At 39.4% G+C, this 12539-nt stretch overlaps 1 protein-coding gene and 1 long non-coding RNA gene across 2 annotated transcripts in view; both read right to left on the bottom strand.

The window, feature by feature from the left end:
- The window catches only part of LOC126184926 (transcriptional activator protein Pur-beta), a 345282-nt gene that overhangs the window by 262443 nt on the left and 70300 nt on the right, over positions 1-12539 (bottom strand). The window lies entirely within an intron of this gene.
- LOC126184927 (uncharacterized) overlaps positions 8036-12539 on the bottom strand; it is a 32862-nt gene continuing 28358 nt past the window's right edge. The window contains exon 2 of the long non-coding RNA XR_007536904.1: positions 8036-8410. This is a non-coding gene — a long non-coding RNA (uncharacterized LOC126184927). The remainder of the gene's footprint in view (positions 8411-12539) is intronic.

Below are 12539 nucleotides of genomic sequence, written 5' to 3'. Positions count from 1 at the left end.
ACTTGTTGCCAGTTTCATGTGGTTTCTGAGGACTGCTGTTCGGCTCAGGTCAGTGTTCTATATATATCGTTCCATGGGATGGTGGTCCTCTGCTGAGAACTGTACTCTCCAGTCTCTGCAATATTACCATTGAGAGTGGATATCACAATATGGAAACCCACTGCCTTTTCTGAGCTCAGTCCTAGTTTCCATGCCAGATTCAGCTTTAGGCTGTCTTTTTAATTACACTACCTTGAACCCTAATTTAAATGGTCTCTCTAATTGTGTAGTTCCAGAAGGGGGAAGACTGCCTAAGTATCTTTGTTTTGGTTGTAATGTATGTACGGCTAGATTTTATACTATGGTCAACCATGGCTGATCTGGAGGTCTTGCATAATCCAGTGTGGCTTCTAAGTTCATGGCACTTCTCTTCTACTGTGCGCATAGTTCCCCAACATATGACTTGCCACATTGGCACAGGATTTGGTAGGCCCCTCCTTTACGAAAGCATAGATCAGCCTTTATTGAATATGTTAGTGTCAAGGCCTGGGGAGGAGAGGGGGAAATGTACATTTGACATTGTGTAGCTCTGATATACTGCTGAGCTTTGTGTCAGTATTGCCAGCAAGAGAGGCACACGATAGTGATTTGTGCTCCTGTTTTCTTTTCTTTTTTCCCCCCCTGCTGTTGTTTACGCACAACCTGTTTAAATGCACACCTCCTCTTCTTATTGTTGTATCCATTCCTCCAGAATGTTGTTTTCAGGCACTCCTGCTCAGCTGAAAGGCTGTCTTGGTCACACGTGGATCATATCTCATAAACGAGGGTGTGTAAAATGCTTCCACATTGAAAGTTGTGGTGACTACTGGAGGTATGGACATACAGATCAGTGTGTGCAGGTACAAGGTATGTTCAAAAAGTAAGTTGATTGTGACCATAAAGGGCTGCGTTTTCTTGAGCATAGAGAGGGGTCCCCTGATCCAGAGTGAGTGTCGCAGGAAGACGGCAGTAAATAAACTCACATAGTGTCCAGATGTGAGAAAGATGTCATTAAGAAATCCCGCCAAATGCGAGCCCCATGCTGTGATCCACTTCCTACCACATTTTTTTCAAAAATCAAAATAGTTTACGGCAAAGGAGTTATGAACAGAATGTGTGTTTAAGTGGTGCAGAGAGTTTAGTGGACACACAACAAATATTCATGACAAAGAGAGTAGTGGTAGAACTTCTGACTGATGAGTTGGTGTAAAAAAAAAAATCAAGGAAACTGTTCATGAAGACCACCAATTGACAGTGGATAAATCTTTCCAGAATACTCTATATATTAGACTAGAAACTGTACAAATGATAGGTCTCAAAATAGCCAACAGAGCAGCACAAGAAAAATTGGGTCAATAGCACCTGCATGTTTCTTGAGCAAATTGAAGTGGTAGGTAAGGATTTTCCAACCTCTATTGTGACTGTAGATGAATCATGGGGGCTCATTACAAGACTAAGACAAAGAGACATTTGGCACAGTGACATCACACCAATTCCTCATCTGAAAAAGAAATCAAAACCACAATTTTGGACAAAACAACCATGCTTCAGTGTATTGGGATGGAAATGCATCATTTTGGTCAAATTTTTGCCTCAGGGGGACACCAGCAACGCACAACGATATTGTGAGACCCTAAAAAACCTCACAAGGAGCATTCAAAACAATAGGAGGGAAATGCTGATGAAAGGGGAGTGTGTCTGTTGCACAACAACTCCCATCCTCACACAACCTTAGCCACCAAGACACTTCTGGAGTCATTTAGTTGGGATGTTTTGAACCCTACCCTCTCCCCCTCCCCCGTATTCCTCTCACTTGGCACCTGCAGATCATCATCTTTTCAACTCTCAGAAGTCATATATAAGTGGAATTAAATTTTCAACCAACGAGCACATGCAGAAAGAAATCCTGAAGTCAGGGAAGGAGCTAGCAGAAGAGTTCTTCGGGGAGGGCATAAAGACGCTTGTGCCACAGCCCATTGCACACACTGTCTGAAATGGCGATTACAGTCGACAAGTGTCTCAACAATATCCTGTAATTTTGCTTCAAATACACATTTTTCAAAAAATAAAAAAAATTAATATTCAGTCACTTACTTCCTTAACATGCCTCGTATTTTGTACACACTGTGTCCCAGTTTCTGTTTCATCAGGATGTCATACCCTCTTCAACTTCCATGATAAACTGTATGTTGGGTTGAAGGAAGATGAGGTTATGCAGAAATTCATCTCAAGTGTCCCATATATGTGGCCAAACAACAAATGTGTCATCCATGTAATGGTAGAAACTGGTTGGTTTTAGTTGAAATTACTCAAGGGCCTTCTGTTTTTGCTGCACTTCTCAGAATCTTCCATGTATAAAATTACCGCAACCAGCAAAGAGGACACACCATGGCAATGCCATATGCCTGTTCATATTAACTTCCATCAAACAGGAAGTAAGTGGTGCTGAATACAAACTTTAAAAGACTCGTCAGGTTGGTCTCTAATTTCTTGCTTATCACTGCCATGCATTCCTTTAGTAGCACCCTACTGAAGAGGGACACTATGTAAAAAATCTTCAACAGTTCACTATCTAAGAGATGACGTTTTGTAGATGCTGTACAAAATGAATGGAATTATGAATGTGACGTTGACATTTCCCCACACATGGTCTCAGGAGAAAAGTAAAGTGTTTGACCATGATGCTCCTATATTGCTGACTATGGGCCGCAGTGAGAGGCCCCATTTGTGGACTTCTGACAGCCTATACAGTCATGGTGGAGCTTACATCATCGTGAAGTCCATAAATTTTCTGTTTATATTCTGAGTGCTGGACCAACACCGTAGCGTTCCACTTGTCAGTGGGCAGCATGACCAAATCAGGATCATCACCTGAAGATGGCAAAAAGTCTGTCCACTAAAATACTGTGGAGAACTTACAACACAACTTGGGCAGACAGCCAAGAAGTCTACAAGTTAGAAATACAATGGAAAAACACCAGACTGCACATCAAGTACCTTTATGGGGAGGAACATCCTCAACAAATAAAGATGCTGGACAAGCTGCAGAAAAAGAAAGAGCAACTGTTCTGTTCATTCACATTACTGCTTAGCTGTCAAGATGGCACTTTGATACCACTTTTTGCCAAGATACCTCATCACATAAGGACTGCAGCGGCCATTAGCATCGTAAAAAGAGCTAGCTTGGTACTGCTACGAGAGGAAAAATTGCTATACTCGCTGACGCCTGCATACCACATCGAAAATGGTATTGGTTGTCCATCTGAAGATAACTTCAATGGTCTGTCCCACTTCACAGGAGTGGATCGATGTTTTCACATGGGCACAGGCTGACAGCCCGTGAAGAAAATAAACAACTAAACAGACATTGTTTACGAACATCTTGCAGCACACCATACAACCACATTAGGAACACCTCAGCATACTGTTATCCAACTTACAGGGAGAACAATCAATGATGCAGTAATATTGGTGCTTGGGAAAGGGCTAACTTTGGCTGGACTCTAACACCTTTACTGATTGTTGACATCATAAGCAATGCACAACAGGCCAACTATGCTCTATCAATCAATGAGGGTGAAGAAATATTCCTTGCACTCACCAGGGCTGCAGCACCAGGGACTGACATTTCAAAGGTGGAAAAAGCAGCAATCCGGAAGTTACATGATGATCCAGATGTGATCATTCAGCACACTGACAAAAGGGATGCTACTGTGTTGTTCCTGCGTTCAGAATACAAACCAAAAATTTATGGTCTTCTTTATGATGCAGTGTGCAGGAAAATAGAAGGAGATCAGACAAGTCACCTCTAGAGAAAAACTATCAAACTTCTTAGCAGTACCTTTGATGCAAAACCTCTTAAGAAACTTGGAGCATTAGCTGCTACTCCATCTTGACTGTATGGGCTGTAAAATGTCCACAAAGAGGGCATTCCAGTGCAGTCCATAGTCAGCAATATAGGAGAAGCAACATACAGCTTGACCAAACACCTGACTGCTCTCCTGAGTCCATCTATGGCGAAATGCGAACATCAAATCCAAATTTCCATTCATTTTGTACAACATCTACGAGAACGTCACCTCAATAACTGCTGGTGAGCTATGACTTCACCAGAGTACCACTAAAGGAATACACAGAATTAATAAGCAAGAAGCTCAAATGAAACATGACAAGACTTGTCAAGTTTGTGCTCACCACCACTTACTTCCCATTTGATGGAAGTTTTTACAGACAGACGATGTCACCATGGGATATCCAATGTCACTGGTTTTGATGAATTTGTTCATGGGAGATTTTGAGAAGTTCCTTGAGCAATCCCAAAAAACCTTGTTTCTATCATTATGTGATGACACTTTTGTCATTTGGCCACATGGTCAGGGCAGCATACATGAATATCTTCGTCAGATCAATTTGCTTCAACCCAAGATACAGTGTAACATTTCAGTAGAACAGGATGGTGTGTGGCCATTTGATGTCCTGGTGAAACTTAAACCATATGGCAAGCTGGGCCACAGTGTGTACAGAAAGCCTAGACACACTGATCTGTATCTACACGCCTCCAGTAATCGCCACATCTTCCAACATGAAGGTTTTTTTATGCACACTTGTTGACATGGTATGATCAATGTGTGACCAAGACAACTTTCTATCTCAGCTGAAGCACCTGCAGACAACATGTCGAAGAAATGGGTACAGCAAAAAGCAGATAAGTGAGTGTTTAAACAGGTTGTAGCTAACAGCAGAAAGAAAATGAACACAAATACCTATTGTGCATCAAGTTTGTCAGCAGTAGCTACATAAATACAGCAGAATTTTGACACAATGTCAAATCTGTATTTCACCAACCCCCTAAGACACTGACACTAACAGGTTCAGTAAAAGATAATGTAGTTCTTCATAAAGCAATAGTCTACCAAATCCCCTGCTATTGCGGCAAGGCATATGTTGAGGAAGTTGTACACGCAGTAGAACGAATGTGCCATGAACATATATACCACACTGAAAAACAACAAACCATACACCTACCATGCCCAACCACAGTATAAAAACTGGCCATAGTATAGATTACCATAATATACTTTGGCAATTTTCCTTCTTCTGGGACCTTGTGAGTGAGTTGGCCATTGAAATTAGTGTCCAAGATCATCTAATTAGCAAACATAGTGGTTATAACAACCAGGCATGGAACACTGCACTGAGCCGAGATGAAACAAAATATTTCCACACAGTGGTGTCTGCGACAGCAGCACAGAGACTGGGTACCGCAGTTCTCATTCAGGTGAAAGGTTTATGACTGTTTCAGTAGGGGCCTTCAGCCATCCTCACATGGGACAAGGCAGCTGATGTTGACACAGACGTGTATGGGAAACTGCATGAGACACAGTACCCACATCACATGGGACATGCTGGTTAATGTGATTTGTGACTGAAACACTCTGCAGCACCAGTTGTCATTTGCATTTGTCTCACAAACCATACAATTTGTTTCCAAAAATGGACGCATGTAAAAGTCTTACATTAGCTCTATTAAAATATACATTTCCTCCCTTGTCCATACACTAATCATGTTATTCTGTCTGTAGTATACACAAATAAGAACTTCAATATCCATGAACATGTTATAAGACAGAAACAAAAGTTCCATGTCTAGTCAATAAGGGCATCACAGTTTATAAAAGTTAAAAAAATCGAACAAACTCACTCCTGAGATAGAATGCACATATATTTATATAATATTGAATATTACAGAAAATATTTCTATTAAATTACTAGAAAATCCCCAAAAACATTTAGGAAACACAAGGGTAAAAAAAATGAAATAGATACAGCAAGACACGAACCTGCTACTCATAAATTCATAACTCGGCACCTCTATCCATTACACTACACTAAACGTCTGGAACGTACAACCTTGTACTTTATATTACAATCTGCTGAAGGCAGTAACTGCTGATATGTTATTGACTGACATTTAATTATAACAAATTGTACCAAGAACAACATGTTTATTACACATCTTCAGTGCACTGTTACCTTAAAATGGCATACTTTTATGTAACAAAAGTTATAATGCAAAAATAACTAAATAACAAAATTCTTTAATCAAAATGTGACATTCTCTGTCATTTTATTACACCAAATCATACCAATAACGACAGGCTTTAAAGAGATCCTCAATGTGCTGGTGCTTTAAAACAGCAAATATTCACAGGATTTAAGTTACAATAAGAAAACCATCAAATAAGGGCTTCAACTGAAAAACAACAAAATCCAAATGATGTCTCCCAAGTCTGCCTGTGACATAGAAAACTTTCTTCCCTGTTATTGGTTCAACGTTTCATAGCATGCTGCCGAAATATCGCAGAACTTATTTTATGTTTCATGCAGGGCAATGCCTCCTTAAATAACAGGACGTGACATCACAAAACTTGTGTAGCTCCATGTCAGCATCAGCTAACTCATCCAATGTGAGGATTACTTTAATCAACACAGATCCCTTTCTCATTTTTTCCCCCAAGGAAAGTAACATGTTCAGATTTATCTTCTATCCATTCAACAAATATGTGTGGTTTGAGTTCTGTATAATAAAATCTAATTATTCTGGAACAAACAAGGAACTGTGTACATTTCTTGAATCCCTGTTTCTGTAGCTTCTCTCTCTTCTTAAGGCATGGCTACAGGTTGGGACAAAGGAGTACACAGTCGAATTAGTCCAGTGATTATGTGATGTAAATTTTATGTCTTTAATGTGACAAGTATCCACCATAATGCTGCCTACTCCAATTGAGGGTCCTCCCCAAGGGCACCGTCAAGCCACAGTAATAGCTACTTGGCTTGATCGTCAGTGCTCATAGTCGCAGCCCCCTAAAAGGATAGGCATTTATTCTTTGGGTTGCATGGGGAGATAATACCTTTGTCAGTAACTACCATCAAAACACACAGAAAAAAGGGAGAAAGTAGTCAAATAGGAGAGCCAGACCAGGCTTTATTTTGATAAAATGGTAATATGAGAACTATCTGCGAGTCATAACTAAGCAATGGCCAGATCAGTGTCAACACCTAATACTTGGATCAACAGAGTCTGAGAAATGGGGGGGGGGGGGGACAGACACAGAGAGGGAGAGGGAGGGGGAGAGGGAGAGGGAGAGTTGGAGAGGGAGGAGAGAGGAAAAAATGCTGCATTTTAAACCAGTGGGTAAGTGCTCAAAAATATTGGTTGCAGCCAGTGTCAATTGAAAGAAAAGTAAATGTAGTTCTTTTTTCCCTATCTGTTCTCATTATTATGGAGATCGAGTTTCGTTTTAACTGTGATGGCTTGCTTACTACAAAAGTACATATTGCACTGATTATACAAGCTCATGTTCATACATCAGCAGAATCTACAGTTACAGGATTCTGCTAATGTACAAACATGAGCTTCTATAATCAGTGCAATATGTATGTTGTTTTATGTAATAGTTATTTTGTGTTTCACTTGCCGATATACTATTGTTCTCAAGTTCATGAAATATGATTCTACGATATGACACGGGGTAATACGCATTTGATCAAGTTCAGTTAAATGTACTGCAGATCTGATGATGGCAACATAGTCTGCTGAAACTGGTCGTCACGATAAATGCTGTACAGTAGTGATCTTGGTTGTTCAAAGTTTTACAATAATCTAGATCGCTCCCAACTTGATAATGTCAAGCACATGCAATGGGAGTTGTCAGCTCAAGTTTTTATGCAAATCTTATGCCACAAGAAAACAAGAATATTACATAGAAATATTTTATCGTGTAATACTTCTGTCATAAAAGAGAGAGTTTTCTGGGAAAAATAATAATAATAATAATAATAATAATAATAATAATAATAATAATAATAATGGTGTCTAGCATTATTCATCCACATCCACTTCTTCAGAAGTGCAATTATCAAACATACCTAAAATACTGTAGCGGAGAGTACAGGAATAAGGAGAAAAAAATAATTACAAAGGATGTCACAGGACACCTTGTAGTGAAGGAAGTAGTAAATAATGAATTGCAATTTATTTGTCTCACAACATGACACACACTTATCAATCATCTGATTAGAGTACAGGAGATATGTCAAAAATTACTAATACAATTCACTTATATAAAATTACAGCTGATTAGACAAAGCAGTACCCTAAAGTTAATAATTTTTGCTCTTAAAATGAATGGTTAGTCTTATGTAATAAGACTAATGATCAATGACACCCAACATAAATTTTCATTTAGTCTTTCAAGAACTCTTCCATCCTGTAGTAATATTTCTGTATCAGAGTATCCTGTAGCTTCTTTTTCAGTGGACCTCGTATCACATTGGGAATGTTCTTTTCTTTTAGCCTGTTGAAGATTTTCATTGCCATATATTGGGGAACCTGAGCATAAAATTTTATTCGATGAACAGAAAGCATATCACTATCTACACGTGCTATATGAGAGATCAAAATGATTTTCCACGAATAATTTTGGTTTTGTGTGTACAAAAAACAATCTCTTATAGATTCATAGGGAGGGGACTATTGAAAGTTCCAAGTTTTTAAATAATTGATGGCATGATTCACATGGATGTGCAGCATGTGTGTTTCTTATGACTTTTCTGGAACTTCAGTAAGTGCAATATACAAAGGGTGTTCAATCAGTAATGCAACATATTTTTTTTTTCTGAAAGCAGGTTGGTTTTATTCAGGATTCCAATATACCATACTATTATACAATTTTTGGCTACAAAATCCTATTTTTCAACATAATCTCCATTCAATGCGACAGCTGTATGGCACTTTACTGGGAGGACTTGTATGTACGCATGGTACAACTCTGATTGTTCACATCTGAGCCAACATCTTGCTGCATCAATAAACTCCCCACCATCCACATACTGCATCCTATGGAGTGCATCTTTCATTGGAACAGACAAACAGAAGTCAGAAGGTGGGAGATCTGGGCTGTAGGATGGATGAGGCAAACCAGGCCAATGAAGTTTTGTGAGCTCCTCTTGGGTGCACAAATTTGTGAGAGGTCTTGCATTGTCATGGAAAAGGAAAAGTTTGTTTGCATTTTTGTGGCAACGAACACACTGGAGTTGCTTCCTTCTATTTCACAACTGTGTGCGTCTGGCTGGCAGATGGGAGATTAGATGGGTTTGCACAGCCATGTTGCGATAATGACAGACTCCTCACCCAATGACTCACCATGCTTTTATTCACTACATTCTGCAAGCAGTTGTAAATATCTGTGATGCTCCGATTTTCCACCTAAAGAAACTCAATGACAGCTCTCTACTTGGAACGCTCCTCCACTACAGGCATCGTTTTGAAGGCTATGTATACTGCTTCCACCTACAGAAACTTCATGGAACTACATGGGCTAAAAGTGGGAATATTCCACAATGTCCCACAAAAAATTCTGTATTTTTTCAACTGAAATTGGTACAGGAAAAAAGTGCTACATTACTTATTGAACACCACTCATATTACTAGAACTTCACTAAAAATTTAAAAAAAATGTAAAATAAGAAAACTGCCATTCCTAATTACTGAGTCAAAGTAACTTTAGTACATAATTTTCCTTGTATCCATGTCAGTGGCAGTGGATAATATTTGCAGTGCAATTGATAATGTACACAATTCACCTAATAGGTACAAGATATTCAATTTAAATTACGAGGGTATGTCAATTGTTAACCACAAAGTAGTTATAAAATTTTACTGTAATCAAATGGGAAACTTACAAGAACATCATTTTTCGACATAGTCTCCTTGTGTTTCAATGCACTTGGTCCATTATTGTACAAGCTTCCTGATGCCCTCATAAAAGAAGGTTCTCGGTTGAGCTGCGAGCCAGGAATGCACCGCTTCTTTCACTGCTTCGTCCGAGGGAATCGACGGCCCTTAATTCCTGTTTAAATGGACCAAACAAGTAATAGTCAGAAGGGGCAAGATCGGGACTATATGGAGGATGAGCCAGTACTTCAAATTTGAGTTTCTGGAGTGTTTCAGCAGTGTGGGCAACAGTATGCACACGGGCATTGTCGTGCAACAACAACAACAACTTTTGACAGCAGGTGTTTGCTTCGAATTGCAGGCTTTAGCCTGGCAGTAAGCATCTCACTGTAATGTACACCGTTTATTGTTGTGCCCCTTTCCCCATAATGTTCCAGTACTGGACCTTGTGTGTCCCAAAAAACAGTAAGCATCAGTTTTCCTGTGGACAGTTGGGTTTGAACTTTTTCCTGCACGGCGAATTTGGATGTTTCCATTCCATACTATGCCGTTTACTCTCCAGCTTGTAATGATGGATCCATGTTTCATCACCAGTAATGATCCTGTCTAAGAAGTTGTCCCCTTCATTACCATAGGGATCCAAATGTTTTTTGTAGATGTCCAAGCGTGTTTGTTTATGCAGCTGTGCGAGTTGTTTTGGGACCTATCTTGCACAAACTTTTTAAAACCCAAGTCTGTTGTGGATGATTTCATAGGCAGAACCATGACTAATTTGCAGACACTGTGCCACTTCGTCAATAGTTAATCATCTGCCTAAGAGAATCATTTCACGTGAATGCTCAATGGTTTCTTCATTTATGGCGGTAAACAGTCCTTCATTGTGCATAGCACTTGTGCGACCATTTCGGAATTTTTCAATTCATTCGTAGACACTCCGTTGTGCCAAAAAACTATTCCTCTACTGTACCGAAAGTCTTCGATGAATTCGGCAACTGATACGCCTTCCAACCACAAAAAACGGATCACTGAACGTAGCTCTTCTTTGGTGCAAATAGACAGCGGAGCAGCCATGATTAACAGCACAGTGGCAATAATGAAACTAACCTATCAGCTTGAAAATAGTAAAGATAAAACAACAAATAAACAAAGCATGTGTCATCAACTTAAAATGACAGTACTATCAAAACAAACAAAAATATAACTAAATTGCGGATAATGATTGACTTACCCTTGTATCTAGATTTTGTCCTAGAAATTTAATGCATTTCACTTCTGCTGTGGCCTTTTTTTTATGGATTATTTTAATTTCCTGTCGTTTTGACGGGTGGGTTCGGAATTACAACATTTGTTTTTGTGAAGTTCAGAGCCAACCTACTTAGCTGGAACCATGTTCCCAAGCTATAAGTGTATTAATGATGCAGTCTGGAATTTTTTCTGCATCATGATTTTCAATTAATACAAATGTTTCATCTCGAACCAGAACTGATTTAGTGTTCACAATGCTGAGCAAGTCATAAGCACTGAAGAGAAAAACAAAATGACCAAGAACAGAGTCTTGAAGGACATTATATGTCACGATTATCCACTTTGAAGGATCATTTACTGTGTTTTCAGTTACATAGGTATAAAGTAAGCCACTGCAGTACACTGGCCTTAGTTCCATATTTTGTCTAGTTTTTAGATTGGCAAGGTGTGGTTTACACAGAGAAAGCCTTTGTGAGAAGACGAAGACTCCTGCCTCTTTATTATTTTCAGCTAGTGCTACAATAACATATTGTATCTGGATAGCAGTTATATCTCAAAACACTGTTGATAATTTAGGAAGAACAGAGGGGGTGATAATTCTTCCCATGTCTTCTAAAAGACACTGCCAAAAAATGAAGCATCCAGAAGGGGAGGAGGGAATGAAATGAAACTCCACAAGTTGAGAGTATGTATGATACTATTTTAGTGATTATAAAATCAAGTCAAATTTACAAATAACTTTGCAGTATGAGGCCAATTATTAGTGCAAGGCTCCACTCCCTCTGATCTGAATGCATGCACCAATTCAGTTGGGAAGGGTGTCATAAACCTGTTATACATTTGATATCCTTGATGACGGATTGTGGCTCTGGCACGAGGTTGAGGTCTGAGCTGGGTTAACACATGTTCTATCAGGAAACAGATCTGGGGAATTTGCTGGCTATATAACTACCTCAACATCATACAAGTGCCATGTGTGAACAAGTATGTTTTGCTGAAAAATGGAAATCCCTGGAGGTAAAATGACGTTTTTTCATGAAACGCTATTGAGAAACTTTTAGAGGATTGATAGTTGTGGGTAACTGCAGAGTGATTCTACTGGTACCAACTACATTTCATTTAAGGACTGCAAAGACAAGGTAAGAATTAAGGTTTGTACAAGTGCACAGACAGTCATTTTTCCCTCATTTCATTTGCAAATGGAACAGGAAAGGGAATGACTAGTAGTGGTGTAAAGGTACCCTCCGCCATGGACTGTGTGGTGGCTTGCAGAGTAGGTAGGATGTAGATGTGGACGTAGCTACACCTAACACATGAGGACACAGGATGTCCATGATGTACCATTGTGCCATCATAGTTTCCTCACTCATTAACAGACTTGACCTGAAGTCATACCCAATGGCTCCCGCACTAAGACACAAGTTGTAACACTGCTCTGCCTCTTCAACACAATGAAAGAATAGAACCTCTCCCCAGGTCACTGCTATATTCACTGACTTGGTAGTGCAGAAATGCAATTCATTACCGAACACTATGTGAT

This window comes from Schistocerca cancellata, chromosome 4 (genome assembly GCF_023864275.1).
Source record: "Schistocerca cancellata isolate TAMUIC-IGC-003103 chromosome 4, iqSchCanc2.1, whole genome shotgun sequence".
Taxonomy (NCBI): domain Eukaryota; kingdom Metazoa; phylum Arthropoda; class Insecta; order Orthoptera; family Acrididae; genus Schistocerca; species Schistocerca cancellata.
This window is presented reverse-complemented; position numbering and strand designations above follow the sequence as displayed.